The 16,877-nt window shown below is 41.6% G+C and overlaps 1 protein-coding gene across 3 annotated transcripts in view; it reads right to left on the bottom strand.

The window, feature by feature from the left end:
- Window positions 1-16,877, bottom strand: part of CDK17 (cyclin dependent kinase 17) — a 190,035-nt gene that overhangs the window by 108,955 nt on the left and 64,203 nt on the right. The window contains exon 1 of one of the 3 annotated variants that reach the window (XM_073327479.2): window positions 5,614-6,490. The exons of the other annotated variants lie outside the window; for them this stretch is intronic. The gene's annotated coding sequence lies outside the window, so the exon portion shown is untranslated. Of the gene's footprint in view, window positions 1-5,613; window positions 6,491-16,877 lie in introns of those variants that run through there. 3 annotated transcript variants of the gene reach the window in all.

Here is a 16,877-nt window from a genome sequence, read left to right as displayed (position 1 = left end):
TTTACACATAATACTGAGAGTCTCAGAAAGTGTAGCGTCTGAATCAGGGAGTAGGAAGGAACGAGCCTTCAATAGGGTGCCCACTGAAAGAAGAATTTTCTGTACTCATTCTGGGATGGCAACACTACTGTGACCCGCAGTGGAAAAAAATTCCTAGATGAATACAGTTGTGAAATATTACAAGGAGTTTTATCATGGCTGCTACAAGCTTCATGGAACTGGGCATTTTAAAAGGACCCTTTTCACAAAATATTGGGGCATTTGAAAGGATAGAGGTCAGACTAGCCAATCATTTAGTCAGGATATCGTCCCCTCTTCTTGCTCTAGAATACAGGAACCACAATCATGACCTTGTAATTACCCTGGAATGCTATTCGTAAGACCACAAGTTAAGAAGTAATATTGCAGATGAGTAGGCTTCACCAGTTGTACCAGAACAATTTAAACAAACAGACATTAATATGGGGGAGAAGTAAGGGGAACTGTTCTTCAGTCACTTCTTCCTTCCATGGGAATTCAACTTCTAAAATAAAAAACCTGCCGCTACTATTGTGGTCAAAGACATTTTCTTAGACAATCTGCATTGCTGGCAATCAATGAAGGAGACGGGGTGGGAGGGAGTGACCACCAGCTAAGAGCCAGAGATGCCAACATTCTTTAGTTGATTCCTCACTGCTGCCTACCTGATTAGAAGACATCTATTAGTCCTGGGCAGGAGAAAATGAGGGTTCAGAGAAAAATCCAAAAATATGATCCAACACAACCACTATACACAACATGGGTCTCAAAGTCTGCAATAATTTGAGGAGTAGTCAAGAGAATAGATACACTCAGTCTAAAACAAAAAAAAAATTAATGGGGAATTTTGGCTGCTAAATGACATTTCTAATTTCCCCTAATTAAAAAAGGTAAGCACTTCTTTCTTCAGGAAACAAAGAAGATCTGATTTAAATCGAAAATTTAAATCTAAGTTACTTTACAGTTACCTATTTGGAATGAATAGTTTTGACTCAATGCAACAAGACTGCTGATTCTTTTCCCTGAAGCCCTAACCAACTGTAAAAAGAATCTGCACTGTCATTTTATTTTTTGAGCTTTAAAACATAGAGCATAATATTCATGACTGTTCCATTTTTTAAAATGCAAGGAATATATTAAATCTATACTGAACAAATGGTCTTCAACCTAACTATTCTACAGTGGAATGTCAGATATTAAAAACACACACTTGAATGTAACTAATGGCAATCCTAGTTTTTGGAGATAGACAGAATGAGGACACAAACGATCTGATAAGTATCAGGGGGTAGCCGTGTTAGTCTGTATCTGTAAAAGTGGCAGAGAGTCCTGTGGCACCTTATAGACTAACAGACGTACTGGAGCATAAGCTTTCGTGGGTGAATACCCACTTCGTCGGATGCCGAAGTGGGTATTCACCCATGAAAGCTTATGCTCCAGTACATCTATAGTCTATAGTTAGTCTATAAGGTGCCACAGGACTCTTTGCCGCTTTTATCTGATAAGATACAGCAAAACTGACAGAGACATATTTGTTCCATCCATACGCCAATGTGAACTGAATCAAGCAACACTAAATTAAAGAGATTGCTGCTTTTTATGAATATGTGCAATTTGCTGTTGTATAAGACTCCTTTAATATTTTGCTCAGAAATAAAACACTATCGTTTCCTGAGAAACCCCAACTCACATTGCTGAACCTTAGCTTTAAATACACAATGGCTGTAAGACTATAAATATTTTTCCATACACAAAAATGTACTTTCCATCATCATCACCATTAATTCATAAGAGTTAAAGGTAGACATATAAAATTAGGATTTCAACAGATCTAGTAACGGCCCTTCCCCTTATCCCCAATATTGTTTAGCCTTAATCTCTAGAGCATAACACTGAAAACAAACTGTACTTTATTTCACTTAAAATTTGAACATATCTATATGACCCAGACTGGTAATACCAAACTCTCCCCGTTTCAGGTTCTCCATTCCCATACAGCTGAAGCTACCCTCCCATTTAGCAATATCAAAAAGGGCAGGGTGGTCATGTCTGAAGCACACCGAGACATTGTGACTCTAGGCTGAGAACCTGGGGGCACAGTTGTATACAGCTTTGAAGGTAGTGTCTAGAAGCTTAAATTTGATATCAGGTGGGAAGCCAGTGGGATGTCATTTGCTTGCAAATACCAAGGGAAGTGGCCCACACAACTAGGAACAGAAAAGGCAATGGTCATGAGATAATCTCTTAAATTCTGGTCCACAGTTAACAGAGTTTGAAAATTCCTGACCTAATTTCACTTTATCTGTTATTTTTCTGATGTCATCTGAATGGTTCGTCTTCTGATAATCTTAATTTACCTAATATTAAGCAACTTAATTTTGCAAACCTTTCCAGCCACACTAAAAAAATGTATAACCCAATTTCTTTACACTGATGGAACTGGTAATTTGGATAAATTATTTGTTCCCAACTAATGGCATGAAGAGCAGGCCACAGGGACTTGCTGGCTGCAGATTCCCACAGCTCCCATTGGCAGGAACGGCGAACCGCGGCCACTGACAGCTGTGGGGGGCTGTGTCTGCAGGTGGTCAACATCAGCAAAATATCTCTTGGCCCGCAATCAGATTACCTTGATGGGCTGCAGGTTGCCCGTCACCGTGCTAGATGATTTTAGAATACACCAGGAGGCTTCACAAACATGCAAATGTTGGATCAAATTGGTAAGTCTTATTGTATTATAGAGGTCTGTTACTGAACTTGTGAAACAGGGCTCTGAGGACCGCGGGTTTCAAGGATCACTCAAGTTGATCCCGAGATGACCTGCTGACTGAGTCTTCCTCCACGCTCTCCTCTCCTGCTAGGTGAAGGGCGACTGCGATGGATATGGTTTGGATGTAACACAGCCATAGATTCCTTGTCTCCCAGACAAGAGCTGGGAATGCACACTTCCCTGCTTGTTGATGCAGTACATAGCTATGGTGCTGTCTGTAAGCACCTGTGCTACACAGACAAGTGAAAGGTCTCGAGGGCCCAGGTCAATACTCTGAGCTTTTATATGTTCATATGGAGTATGGACCCCCAGGTGTACCCACCTGGGGCCCCCATCAATCAACTCCTCCTGCTCCCTCCCAGCATCTCCTGCATGCCATGGAACAGCTGTTCTCCGGTGTGCAGGAGGCACTGAGAGGGAGAGGGAGGATCACAGACAGGCGTGCTCGGGGGATGGGGTGGAAAGAGGTGGGGAAGAGGTGGGGCAGGAGCGGGAAGAGACAGGGCAGGCCCTTGGGGAGAAGGGGTGGAGTGGGGGTGGGAAGAGGCAGGGCGGAGGTGGGGGAAGGGTGGAGTTGGGGTGGGGCCTGGCGCTGAGCACCCCAAGGGAAAATTAGAAGCTGGCGCCTGTGCAACCGACAATGAAAGGATTCTGGATTCAATGGCCTGAGTTAAAACTGACATAGGGCCTTCTTTCTGACCCAACAAATGGACGGAATTGTCTGTCCAAGCATGATCCCAGTCCTTCTTGGGGTGGGTTGGAAGGACTTGGCACAGTCTGTGTTCTTGCGCTGAGCAAAAGGGATTATGAATTGTAACCACAGGAAAACCCTTTGGTGGGGTTCAAAGGACTTTTCACAGGCCAGGGCCCTTGTGGCAGTCAAGGGGTGATCTCTGGTAAGCTTGTTAGGATGCTTGGAGGTTCTTTTATTGTTTTAAATATTTTCTCTGTAATGCTTTTACCTTAAGAATAAATGTCCCTCTTCAGAAAGAGCTGTGTGGTAACTTAACTGTGGCAATTACACGGTTTACCATCTCTGAAGAAAAAAGTAAAGCAGGCCTGCTTAGACAGTTTGACTTTGCTGGGGAATTCATAGTGTAGACAGGGTGCTCTGCAGCCTGGAAATACCGTGGTCAGGAAGAAGAGAGCGAGTGTCTACATCCAAGAGAGAATGTCTGGGGAGCCAAAACCTAAGAAAAGGTGCCCTTGCTGAACCACAGAGGGAGAACACAGTATAGTTGCCCTAAATTGTGACAGTCTTGTACTGGCTGTTCCCTGAAGTAGTTAGAGTCCCAAATCTTGAAAAATCTCTTTTCTGGAAGAAAGGCCCTGAGTGGAGTCCAGGATTGCTCCAAAAAAGTGATCCTCACTTCAATCTGCACAAAGAATTTCTCCCAGGTAATCAACAGTCCCGGTTATCGGAGGAGGCTACACATAGAATCATAGAAATGTAGGGCTAAAACGGACACATGGTCACCCAGTCTATTCCCTGAGCTGAGGCAGGACCACCTAGACCATCCATGACAGATGTTTGTTTAATATATTCTTAAAAACATCCAAGGACAGGGATTCCACAACCTCCTTAGGTAACCTGTTCCTGTAATTAATTAGAAAGTTTTTCCTACTATCTAACCTAAATCTCCCTTGCTGCAGATTAAGCCCATTACTTCTTGTACTACCTTCCATAGACATGGAGAACAATTAATCACTGTCCTCTTTATAACAGCCCTTAATGTAGTTGAAGACTTATCAGATCCCTTCTCAGTCAGCTTTTCTCATGACTAAACATGCTCAGTTTTCCCCTCAAGAGTCAGGTTTTCTAAAGCTTTTATCATTTTTGTTGCTGTCTTCTAGAATCTCTCCAGTTTGTCCGCACCCTTCCTAAAGTGTGACACCCTGAACTGGACACAATACTCCACCCCAGGCCTCACCAGTGCGGAATACAGTGGGACAATTACTTCCTGTGTCTTACATATGACCCTCCTTTTAATACACCCCATAGGGCGTACTAAAAGGCTACTGGCCTTTTTCCCAACAGCGTCACACTGTTGGCTCACTTTCAAATTATGATGCATTACAACCACCAGATCCTTTTCAGCAGCACTAGCCCCTACCCAGTTATTCCCCAATTTGTTGTTGTGCATTTGATTTTTCCTTCCTAACTACAGTATTTTGTACTTTTCTTTATTGAATTGAATCTTGTTTATTTCAGATCAATTCTCCAATTTATCAAGGTCCTTTTGAATTCTAATCCCATCCTCCAAACCCCTTTCAGCGTGGTGTCATTCACAAATGTTATAAGCATACTCTCCACTCCATTATCCACGTCATTAATGAAAATATTGATTAGTACCAGACCCAAAATTTGTAACAAGTCTGCTGAAGAGAGATGCTGTTGAGAGCTTGCCCTCAAGCCAGCAATCCAGATATTCCGTAGCATCTGAAGTGAACAGCAACCACCATGCGACACTTGATGAAGACGCACAGTGCTGAGGACAAGCCAAAATGAAAGATTCTAAATTGGTAGGTGTCTTGTACCCATATTGAACTTCAAGTACTCAATGTATGTTTGGTTGCCAAATGAAAGTAGACATGCTTAAGTAAAGAATCGAATACCAAACTCCCCAGAACAAGGAAGGGACAATGTCCTCTAGAGCAAGCATCTTGAGCTTCAATATTCTTATGCACCTGTTGAGATTTCTGAGGTCCCGAATGAGTCTCAGATCTTTCCTCTGCTTGACATCAGGAATAGCAGGAACAAAAACTTTTATCTCAGTGTTCTCCTAGAACCAACTTTATAGCTCTGTGATAGGGTTGGGACTCACCACCACAGCGCCTCCTGTTGGTACCTCCAGGAATTAGCTCAGTCCATGTGGAGCGCCCTCCGCTGGTGGTGTCCTGTCCATCTCTCGCCCTTGGTTGGCGTCTGGACCTGTGTTGCTCCCTTCTCGCGGCGTCCTCTTCAGGACACTGCCTCCTAGTCCACGCTCACTCCCTTCCGGGGGTGTGTGTGTGTGTATAACAGCAGTCTTTCCGCTTCGCCCCAGCCGCCATGGCCAACCACACCCCAAAGTCTTACCCCTTCTGTCAGGGGTCGGGTGCAGTCCGCTATGGCCACTTCTAACGGCCAGGTGTAATACAATGGGGAAGGGGGCGACCCAGGCCTGCCCTCCACTCTGAGCTCCGGGCCAGGGACTCTCTGGCGACAGCCTCCCTGCCCTCCTTCGCTCCCCTTGTCTGCCTCTCCTCCCTGGGCCGCTTCCCCTTCAGCCCCTTCACACCTTGTAGCCTGCAGCCCGGAAGGTACTGGGCTGGAGTTACCCTCTGCTCCCCTGACCCTGACCCTGCCCAGCACTGCACTGCGCTGCACTGCACTGCGCTGTGCTGTGCTGTGCTGTCCCAGGTGCTGGTCTCCTCGCTCAAACTTCTCCTTTGAAGGTCTTGGAGAGACTGTCTGCTTCTCTCCTGGGCAGCCTTTATATAGGGCCTAGCCTGGCCCTGATTGGCTGACTCTTTCCCTGCTCTGATTGGCTCTCACCAGGCCTTCTCTGATTGGCTGCAGGTCTGCGCAGCCTCTCAGGTCTGGTTCAGCCCAATCTTGCCTGGGGGTTGGGCACCGCCTCACCACAAGCTCCCTTCCAGAAAAGGGAATCCACTTCTTCCAACAAGATGTTCTCAAGAGATGGGTCCTTGAAGACGGAAGGAGACAGGATAGTGATGTAGTCTGGTGCAGAACCAGATGGAATGTGTCACAGGCTGTGTCCAGCAATAAGTGATCAGAGATAATTGTGCATCAAGCTCTGTAAGAGGAAGAGAAACAAGGTCCAAAGAGTGGGGATGGGACAGGTTGGATAAAAATTAATTATTTAAAAAAAATAATTTAAAAAAATCAGATATTTTTTATTTAAATCGGATTTTTTTTTTTATAAAATGCTTTTTGAGGAAAAAAACCTATCTAAAGATAGTTTTAATTAAGATACATTATAGCTCAAAGATATCTCATCATGCAATAGGGATTATAAATTCTAATTCTATAGTATGAAACAATATATTCATGTCATGTTTAAGATGAGTTTTGTAAATGAGTTCCAAAAGTTCATGGATTAGGGACCCAATTTTATGGAGTTCCAGGGGCTTCTCTATAGATTATTTAAGTTAATCTTTCTATCTTCCCAATGGGACTCAGTGCTCAGTCTAGAAGATACCATCAGAGATGCTTAGTTTTGCAGTTCTCAAACTGTGGATTTGTGTCTCCAGAGATAACATGCTTGTTAACAGCAAAAATGTTTTAAATAAATAAATAAATAATATACAGAGGTGAGAAATAACAGACCTCAACCCTATTGTCTCTCTGCAAATTTGTGTACACAGAGTCAATCCCTTACCTCTCTCTAAAAGTGCAAAGTTTCAAAAAGTTCAGTGAATAGAAGATTGTTGGGGGAGGAATAGATCTGGACAAGGAGAAGAAGTCTGGAGATGAATGTGAGAAGGGAGGGACAGGCAGTAGAAACAAAAGTGAAACTGTTTGAGCAGCATATTCCAGAAGTCTTGAGGTCTTTCTGAGTGTAGCCTTCATTGTTTTGAGATCTAACATACCATTCTCACTAGAAGGGAAAACCTAAAATGGCAGCAGGCTGTAAAAGAGACCCAGTTTGGGAATAAGAACCATTCAAGAAATATATTTTTGCTGATGATGTCTTAAAGAAAGTCACACCAGTGAACTGGTGGAAGTCACTTAAGCACTTGGATTTAGAGACTGTTGAAGTGATAATCTCACTTTTAACAGCAGTAGCTTCTTCTGTCAGAGTAGAAAGAATATCTTCTTCCTGTGGACTAATTCATTCCAAATTGAGAAATCGTTTGGGAGCTGAAAAAAGCACGAAAGCTTGTTTTTCTTTTCCAGATTATGAACAAACAGGAAAATGAAGGTGAAGAGACGACTGAGTTAGTTGCAGAAGCCAATATTTTACGTTTCTCATGCTGACCTGGCTGACATAGTCTATTTAATTTTTTTTATCCATTTAACTATTTTAGTTAACAATTTTAACAAAAACAAACCCGATTTTAAAAAATGCAAATGTTTAACTAAATTTAAAAATTCATATGCTTGTTTTGTTAAAATATTATGTGTTTGCTGTTGAAGAAAAAAATCCAGAATACATAACATTGCTGTTTTAGTTAAATAAAACAATTAAAATGTCTGTTTGGTGATGTTCTCATCCTAATACAGCATGGCAAGAAAATCCTCCAAATATTAATGATTAACCTGTTGAATTGGAGACAGTTTACCTCCAATAACTTATAAATATCTGCTTCAATTACCTTTGGTAAATGAAATAACCAATCATTCATTTTCTGATATAGATGTAAAACTAATCTGAAAAGTTTTCAAAATAAATTACTTAAAAAATGTATAGTGGGTACCTTCTAAAAATGAAACCTACATCTATCTCTGAATTGTGAAGAGTATTTATTAAGGTTATAACAACCAACAAGAATGCACTTTTATGTAGAAATCCATGATTAAATAGAGTCTTCCTGACTAGTGATTTAAATCAATTTGATTTAAATCAAATCCACCCTGGGATGGGAAGAAGGCATGGAGAACTGGTGCAAGTCAGTGCATAGCGCTTGACTGCATCTTCAAAACTGTTTTTTGGAGGCTGATGTTGAGGGCTGTGAGGCATGAGATTAGGAATCCTGCTTCAATAATGCTGAGGTTGTTTTCCATTAGTAGGTTAAAGGAGTGGCTCGTTTCACCTCTGGAAGTGTATCCCTTGGTATTGTGAAGAAGCCTGTCTTTTGGAAGTGGAATGTTAGGTAGTAAAACCTCTTCTGTGCTTAGGAAGAGGACTCTGTTAGTCCCAGGAAAGGTGCAGCAGCCATAACCTTTTCCAGGGCTTCACTGATTTCATCACTAAAAAAGGCCCGTACTCTCAAAAAGGGAGGTTTTCTATTTTCCTCGGGATCCAGCTGTAAGACCAAAAGGATCTCAGCCAGGAGTACCTCCTAAGAGCCGCTCCTGTGGTCACTGTTCTTGCATTGACATCTAAGTCATTGTGTGCTGCTCATAGCGCTGCACGAGTGTACAATCCTCAGTGACCAGAGTCTTAACCACTTCCTTCTCTTCCTCAGGAAAGGAGTCCAGCATAGGGCTCATGGCATCCCACAGAGCGTAACTGTAGCAGAACACAATGACTTGATAGTCAGCCACCGGAAGGCCTAGTGAGCCATAGGAATAGGCTCCCCTGCCAAAAGCACACAGCTTACATTCTTCTCTCCTGGCAGAAGAAGGTGACTTCCCATCCCCTCACCCCCTCCTGTGCTGCAGACAGCACCAAAGAATTTACCACAGGATGTTGTAGTAAAGACTGATGTCCCTCAACTGGTACAGGATAACATTGTCTCTGTTCTCTTGCATACAGATGAGAATGAAAAGGAAGAACAACAGATAACCTTCACTCTGGCTGTCTCAACCTGGCTCATAGGTAGAGACAGCTTCTCTTTTGTCTGCATCTGTAGTATGTCAAACAGGGATTGGACATGTCTGATGTAGTCACACCTGCTGATGTAGGGTGCTTACACCTTCTTTTTCAAATATCTTCTCAAAACATTGAGCTGATGCTTCACAATGGAAAGCTACATCCTGACTTCAATAGGTTTTGGATTAGGCTTTAAGGGACACTGTGACAGGTACCATGTATTAATTAAAAAAATTAAAATACAATAACTATGGTTCCCCTAATTTGGTTGCATCACAAATGTAACGGCACACAATTTGGCCTCATTTTGATTAGAACGGAGAAGCATGAAACTGGAGTACCAAGGATGTTGTTTAGGTGAGAATTCAGGTGCACTGGAAGAGCTTTTGGGGAAGCTTTAGTAGGGCCTGCCTTTCACCTCACCATATTAATGAAGTATTTTCCATAGTCAATCAAGAGCTAAAGAGACAGCATTCATTCCAGGTAAGTAACTCTGAAAATACTGGAGTGAGAGACAAAGCCAAGATAAAGAAGGTCAGAGACTGCAGATGGGTTTTCATTGGTCACATAACATAGTAAGAGTAATTTCTAATGTATATATCCTTTTCTTACAGACATGTTAGTTCTGCCTCTTAGTTCACAGTAATCATTATTTATTATTCTTGAGCATTTGCTGCATGCGCTGCAGAGCACAGATGTAACAGAATATAAAAGAGAACAGGTCCTTACACTGAACTTACAACCTAGAGAGAGAGAGAGAGAGAGAGAGAGAGAGAGACCAAACACTTCCACATATATTATAATTATTTAAATAATATACCTGAGTAATACTAAAAAACTAAGGGGTGGATTAAAACAGGCTGCATAGTAGAAATGTTTAGTCCTATATATCTTTATTAGGCACACAGAAGACACACACATCAAAAGGTAATTATAACTAGAACAAATCTCTTCAACAATAATTCTGACTGTGTTTAGAGAAGGTATTTGAAAGAAGATGGAAGCACACTATATCAAGTTAAAGCAACTGATAGGGGCGTTTTAAAAAAAAAGAGAGAGTAGATTAAATCAAGGTTAAATTCTACCTGTGGACATACAACAGAAGACAGCCCAAACTACATATTTGCTACCAATAAGACTACATGCCAGAACATAACTATGATCCGGCTATGAGACACTGATTTAAACAAACAAATGCTATTCTACAAAACACATGTTGAAATGTGGTAAGACCAGACATTTAAGAAAAACAATATGCTAAACCCCACTAGAGATTTCTCCAAAATACAGATAATTAAGATATATATTTAAACAGACTAATCATTTGCTAGGTGTTTTCTAGGGAAATAGGACAATTATAAAGTGCTACAGAAATTAACTGAACTAATACAGCTAAAATACTCCACCACTTGATGAGCAAAGCTACTACTGAGTGAAAAGTTTTGTCTGATTACAAGATACTTGTTTAGGGGATCTTCTTTTATGTATGTTCCAAAGGTATTTCTTAAAAGAATTCTCAATAAGGCTGCAGACATTAGTGGCAACTAAAGATTCCTTTTAATTCAATATTCTGAATGTCTGGTTGAATTAATGAACATCCTTTATACTGATTTTATTTATTTCAATAGCTGCAACGATTCAAAATGATCAAGATAACTAGCCCATTATCTCCAGTGTCATACTTGTTGTAATAGGTAATATTTAGAGGCCTTTTTTGTTTGCTTGCTTTTTGGTAGCGTAACATAAGAATCAAAAGCTACACAGGAAGCCATTTAAAATTATATTATAGAGTGAATGAGGTTATAGTAAAAATTTTTTTTTTCCGAAAATTAACTGCACACGTTCATTATGGAATTTCTCTGTAAAATACATTCAAATGTAAATTGTCAACTGCTGACTAAAATTTATTTAGCTACATTTCTATATAGCTGTAAACATGTGTCATTCATTTTTCCCAAAAGAAAAAATACCACTACAGCTCAGAATGCTCAGTCACATATTAATGCAAAATTGGCTGCTTTCCCCCTACACAAACTATCATTCCCTTCACTAGCAAAACACTCACATACTGTAAAATTGCAAGCAGACAGTGCTTTGAATGACTTTAATACAGATAGATAACCTATACTATATTAAAAACATACTGATCAAGCTATATGGGGGAATCGGGACAGGAAACCTGAACTGTTCTTACTATTAGCAAAAGTTTAAATTAATTTATTCTAAAAGTACATACAACTATTATCTGATGCATTCTGGGTGAACTTAACTTAAACATTGTGATATTTATATATCACAATAGGGTGCATTTTAGAAGCTTTTAAAAAGCTACAGGATACTTGCATGATTACTGAAGATAACCTTTCATTTAAAAATAACAACTATGTCTGACTTGCTTCCAATGCAACCTAAATGTTTTAGACAGGCCATGTGAATTCAAACAAATCTGCACAACACCTTTAAAAGACAAGCTTGGGAACTAAAATTCATAACTCTGCTAGATATCAAAAAGCATGGACTTTATAGAGCCTTTGTCTACACTAGCACTTTTGTTGGCAAAACTTCTGTCGGCCAAGGGTGTGAAAAAAACACCTCTCTGACACATAAGTTTCACCAACAAAAGCGCCAGTGCGGACAGCACTATGTCAGCAGAAGACACTCTCCTGCCAACATCGCTACTGTTGCTCATGACGGGGGATGGGAGGGTGGGGTTAATTATGCCAGCAGGAGAGGTCTTACAGCATAGGAGACCTTACAGCAGTGCAGTTGCAGCGGACATGGGGGATCCAGTGGACATAGTGTACTTAGATATCGAGAAAGCCTTTGACAAGGTCCCTCACCAAAGGCTCTTATGGAAATTAAGTTGTCATGGGATAAAAGGGAAGATCCTTTCATGGACTGAGAACTGGTTAAAAGACAGGGAACAAAGGGTAGGAATAAATGGTAAATTTTCTGAATGGAGAGGGGTAACTAGTGGTGTTCCCCAAGGCTCAATCCTATGATCAATCCTATGCAACTTATTCATAAATGATCTGGAGAAAGGGGTAAACAGTGAGGTGGCAAAGTTTGTAGATGATACTAAACTGCTCAAGATAGTTAAGACCAAAGCAGACAGTAAGGAACTTCAAAAAGATCTTACAAAACTAAGTGATTGGGCAACAAAATGGCAAATGAAATTTAATGTAGATAAATGTAAAGTAATGCACACTGGAAAAAATAACCCCAACTATACATACAATATGATGGGGGCTAATTGAGCTACAACTAATCAGGAGAAAGATCTTGAAGTCATCGTGGATAGTTCTCTGAAGACGTCCACGCAGTATGCAGCAGCAGTCAAAAAATCAAACGGGATGTTAGGAATCATTAAAAAAGGGATAGAGAATAAGACGGAGAGTATCTTATTGCTCTTATATAAATCCATGGTATGCCCACATCTTGAATACTGTGTACAGATATGGTCTCCTCATCTCAAAAAAGATATACTGGCATTAGAAAAGGTTCAGAGAAGGGCAGCTAAAATGATTAGGGGTTTGGAACGAGTCCCATATGAGGAGAGATTAAAGAGGCTAGGACTTTTCAGCTTGGAAAAGAGGAGACTAAGGGGGGGGATATGATAGAGGTATATAAAATCATGAGTGGTGTGGAGAAAGTGAATAAGGAAAAGTTATTTACTTGTTCCCATTATATAAGAACGAGGGGCCACCAAATGAAATTAATGGACAGCAGGTTTAAAACAAATAAAAGGAAGTTCTTCTTCACTCAGTGCACAGTCAACCTGTGGAACACCTTGCCTGAGGAGGTTGTGAAGGCTAGGACTATAACAGGGTTTAAAAGAGAACTGGATAAATTCATGAAGGTTAAGTCCATTAATGGCTATTAGCCAGGATGGGTAAGGAATGGTGTCCCTAGCCTCTGTTTGTCAGAGGGTGGAGACGGATGGCAGGAGAGAGATCACTGATCATTACCTGTTAGGTTCACTCCCACTGGGGCACCTGGCATTGGCCACTGTCGGTAGACAGGATACTGAGCTGGATGGACATTTGGTCTGACCCAGTATGGCCATTCTTATGTTCTAGGTGCGTAGTATAGACACAACCGATGACACTGGGTTTATGGCTCATTACAACAATCTGCAACGCACTAACTGACCTTTGTCCTATGACTGTAAATGTATTAACTGCCTACTTCATCTTGAATAGTCTCTTGTAACGTTTTAACTCCTTATCTGTTCCACAATTGTATTGAGCTCTGACACTGTGAAGGCTTTTCTGCGCTTACAGCTCTGCAGCTGCACCAGTAGTGAAAACACTACCTACTGTAATAGGAGAGAGTCTCCCGTCAGCGTAGGTATTCCACCTCCCCGAGAGGCAGTAGCTATGTTGATGGAAGAAGCCCTCACATCAACATACTGCTGTCTACACTGGGGGTTAGGTTGGTATAACTACGTTACTCAGAGGTGTGCATTTTCCACGCCCCTGAGCAACGTAGTTATACTGGCATATGTGGGTAGCGTAGACCAAGCTTGAGTACCTTTCTCAGACCTGAAGAAGTGCTCTGTGTAAGCTTGAAATCTTGTCTCTCTCACCAACAGCAGTTGGTCCAATACAAGATATTACCTCATCCACCTTGTCTCTTTAATATCCTGGGACCAACATGGCTACAACAAACACTGAAAACAACATTTTATCTCAGGTCAAACAAGACTGGAGTTGGAATTCAATGGCAAAGTAACTTCAGATCCCACCCCATGAGGGGGACATGTTATGAGGCGTTTTCTACATGAACATTTAGTTTGCACCAAAATAGCACGTGAGTCTACCCCACACTAGCCTGCTGTGCACTAATTGTCTGGATGGACCCTGCTGATGTGCATTAACAGTTCCTTAGTGCACTCTGATCTACCCTCTACTTCCCACCATTTCAAAGTGGTGTAGATCAAAGCATACTAAAAAATAGGTAGTGCACTGTGGGGTAGAGTCACACCTAATCTTGCCTCAAACTAAATGTTCATATAGACAAGGCTTGAAGCAATACTGAGACTGTTGGGTTGAAATTGCGGGGGAAATAGTATGGTCAACAAAATCAGCAACAATACTATTGGAAAACACAGGGCATTGACCAAAAAGAGACGTGATAATCCTTCTTGCATCACATATTAGCGAGTGTAATAAATTTGCTCTCAGATATTAATCTAACAACCACCCTTCAACACTGCTCTTGTTACCTGAGGCATGACTTGGGTTCATATCTTATAATTTTCAAACAAATAAAAGTTTCCAAGAAATGTTAATATTAAGATTGGACACGAGGATATTCATACACAAATCCTAAGCACCATCTGTTAGTTCAAGGCAACTGCACCTGCATTTCCCCACAGAGGTCTCAGGCGTCCAGGTCCACAGCCATTATCTTTTTTAGGTTGTGACCTATGTCTCACTCCCTTCTGACAGGTGTATTTCCAGGCTGCACAGTTCCCTGCCTTCACTGTGTTATTCCCACACAGGCTACCCAAAGACAGCTGACTGCTTTCTCTTCAGAGACAGTGTAATTGCTACAGTTTCACAGTACCACAAGCACTTCCTATCCAAGCCTACTTTATGCTTAATGTAAAAATCATTATAGAGAAAATATTAAAAACAATAAAAGAACGTACATGCATGCTAGTCAGCTTACCAGAGTTAACCCCATGTAACCTGTAATTCTGGGAGGAGCAGCTTTTTAAACCCCCGCCCAAGGGTGATGTCCTGTGGTTACAAGTACATCACAGCTTCAGCTCAGAACAAGCCCTCAGTCATACGATTCTTGGGAGAACCTGGCTAAGCAGTCTTGCAAGAGGTGGAGTCTTCGGAGATGGGGCAGGTAGTGAAGCATGTCACAGTACACCAGTTATGTTTCATATTTACCTTCTGCTCATAGGTTTACATAGCCAAACGTTTCTTGTAAGGTTTTCACACCCTGAACACGATAAGGGCAGTGGAGGATAGCATACAGAATTCAAACAGTGACAAAATGTCAGCTAAAATCAATAGAGAAAATAAATGGCAGCAGTGGAAAAATATTGGTCAGTAAATAAATGTCAGTCAGATCAATAACATAGAATGGGTAGATTGCAAAAACAGTAAAATAATGGCAATTAGTGTCAATCAGTGGCAATAAACCAGGGCATCAGTAGTTAGTAAATAGTAACTGAAAGGCAATAAATGTCTCTAAAATTTATTAGTAGGAATACTTGAAACCAGTAATAGGACACAGATAAGATTATGGTGCCTAATAGTAGGCAGAGATTAGTGATGATGTAGATAGGCTCCAGAACTTCTGAACACAAAGCAGTTACAAAGGAGAGTGATGATTCTTCTGGGATCCTTTTTACAGGCCACTGCCAAAGACCAAAGGAAGCGAGCCATTCTGGGACTGTACAGTGGGATATGGAGAAGACTGCTTGGACCTAATGTCCCTAAATTGCTCTAAGGGAGGCAAGCCTAGAACGGTTTCCCTGGTGGCAAACAACGGCTCTTCTGGGGTATCTAGGTATTTTTATCCGCCACTTCTGGAAGGGAGATGAGGCAGCAGTGTTGGGCTCACATGGTGTGTAGTCATTGCGGAGCAGTGTCCCCAAGCAGCTGACAACTGGTTCAATGAGGGCAGGGCTAGTGTTCTCCCATTTCCCCAGCAGAGTCAAGAAATGAAATTCTATTTCCTTGTTGTCTCCAAAGTTACTTCTTTTGAATTAATAATGCTCTCTTTCTTATATTACTAGAACTTGTTCTTTATACCATCTCATTCTGCCAAGAGCAAGCAGGGAGCGCAATACCTTCCACTACAAAGTAATTACCTTTCTGAATCATAATTTATTTCAGAGTTTGATGTTTGCTGCTGTTGTCAGTGACCTAGATACTAGTACCAAACTAAGACCTGGCTTGCTAAGATTTTACAAGGATATCACTTTGAATTTTCTTTTTCACATTATAAAAAAATAAGTGTTTAGCATGTCAGTTAAATCACTCTGGAGAGGAAACAAAGGGGTCGGCAACCTTTTAGAAGTGGTTTGCCGAGACTTCATTTATTCACTTTAATTTAAGGTTTCACGTGCCAATAATACATTTTAACGTTGTTTAGAAGGTCTCTCTCTAAGTGTATATATTATATAATTAAACTATTGTCATATGTAAACAGGTTTTCAAAATGTTTAAGAAGCTTCATTTAAAATTAAATTAAAATGCTGATCTTATGCCGCCAGCCTGCTCAGCCTGTTGCCAGCCTGGGGTTCCGTTCACCTAGGCCGGCAGCGGGCTGAGCGGGGCCTGCGGCCGGGACCCCAGCTGGCAAGGGGTTGGCAGCCAGGACCCCAGACCGGCAGTGGGCTGAGCAGGGCCGGTGGCTGGGACCCCAAACTGGCAGTGGGCTGAGCGGCTCAGCCCGCTGCCACTCAGCCCGTTGTCAGTCTGGGGTTCCGTCCGCCGGCTCCTGCCAGCCAGGGTCCCGGCTGCCAGCACCGCTCAGCCCACTGCCAGTCTGGAGTCCCGGCCCTGTCCACAGAGAGTAGGTACCTACCTTCTCCCTGATTCTAGCCATTCTCTTCCTCTCTCTGCACTGAGATGAGGGTG

This window comes from Lepidochelys kempii, chromosome 1, assembly GCF_965140285.1.
Source record: "Lepidochelys kempii isolate rLepKem1 chromosome 1, rLepKem1.hap1, whole genome shotgun sequence".
In the NCBI taxonomy this organism is placed as follows: Eukaryota; Metazoa; Chordata; order Testudines; family Cheloniidae; genus Lepidochelys; species Lepidochelys kempii.
The sequence above is the reverse complement of the archived record's forward strand: the minus strand, read 5'-3'. Positions and strand labels throughout refer to the sequence as shown.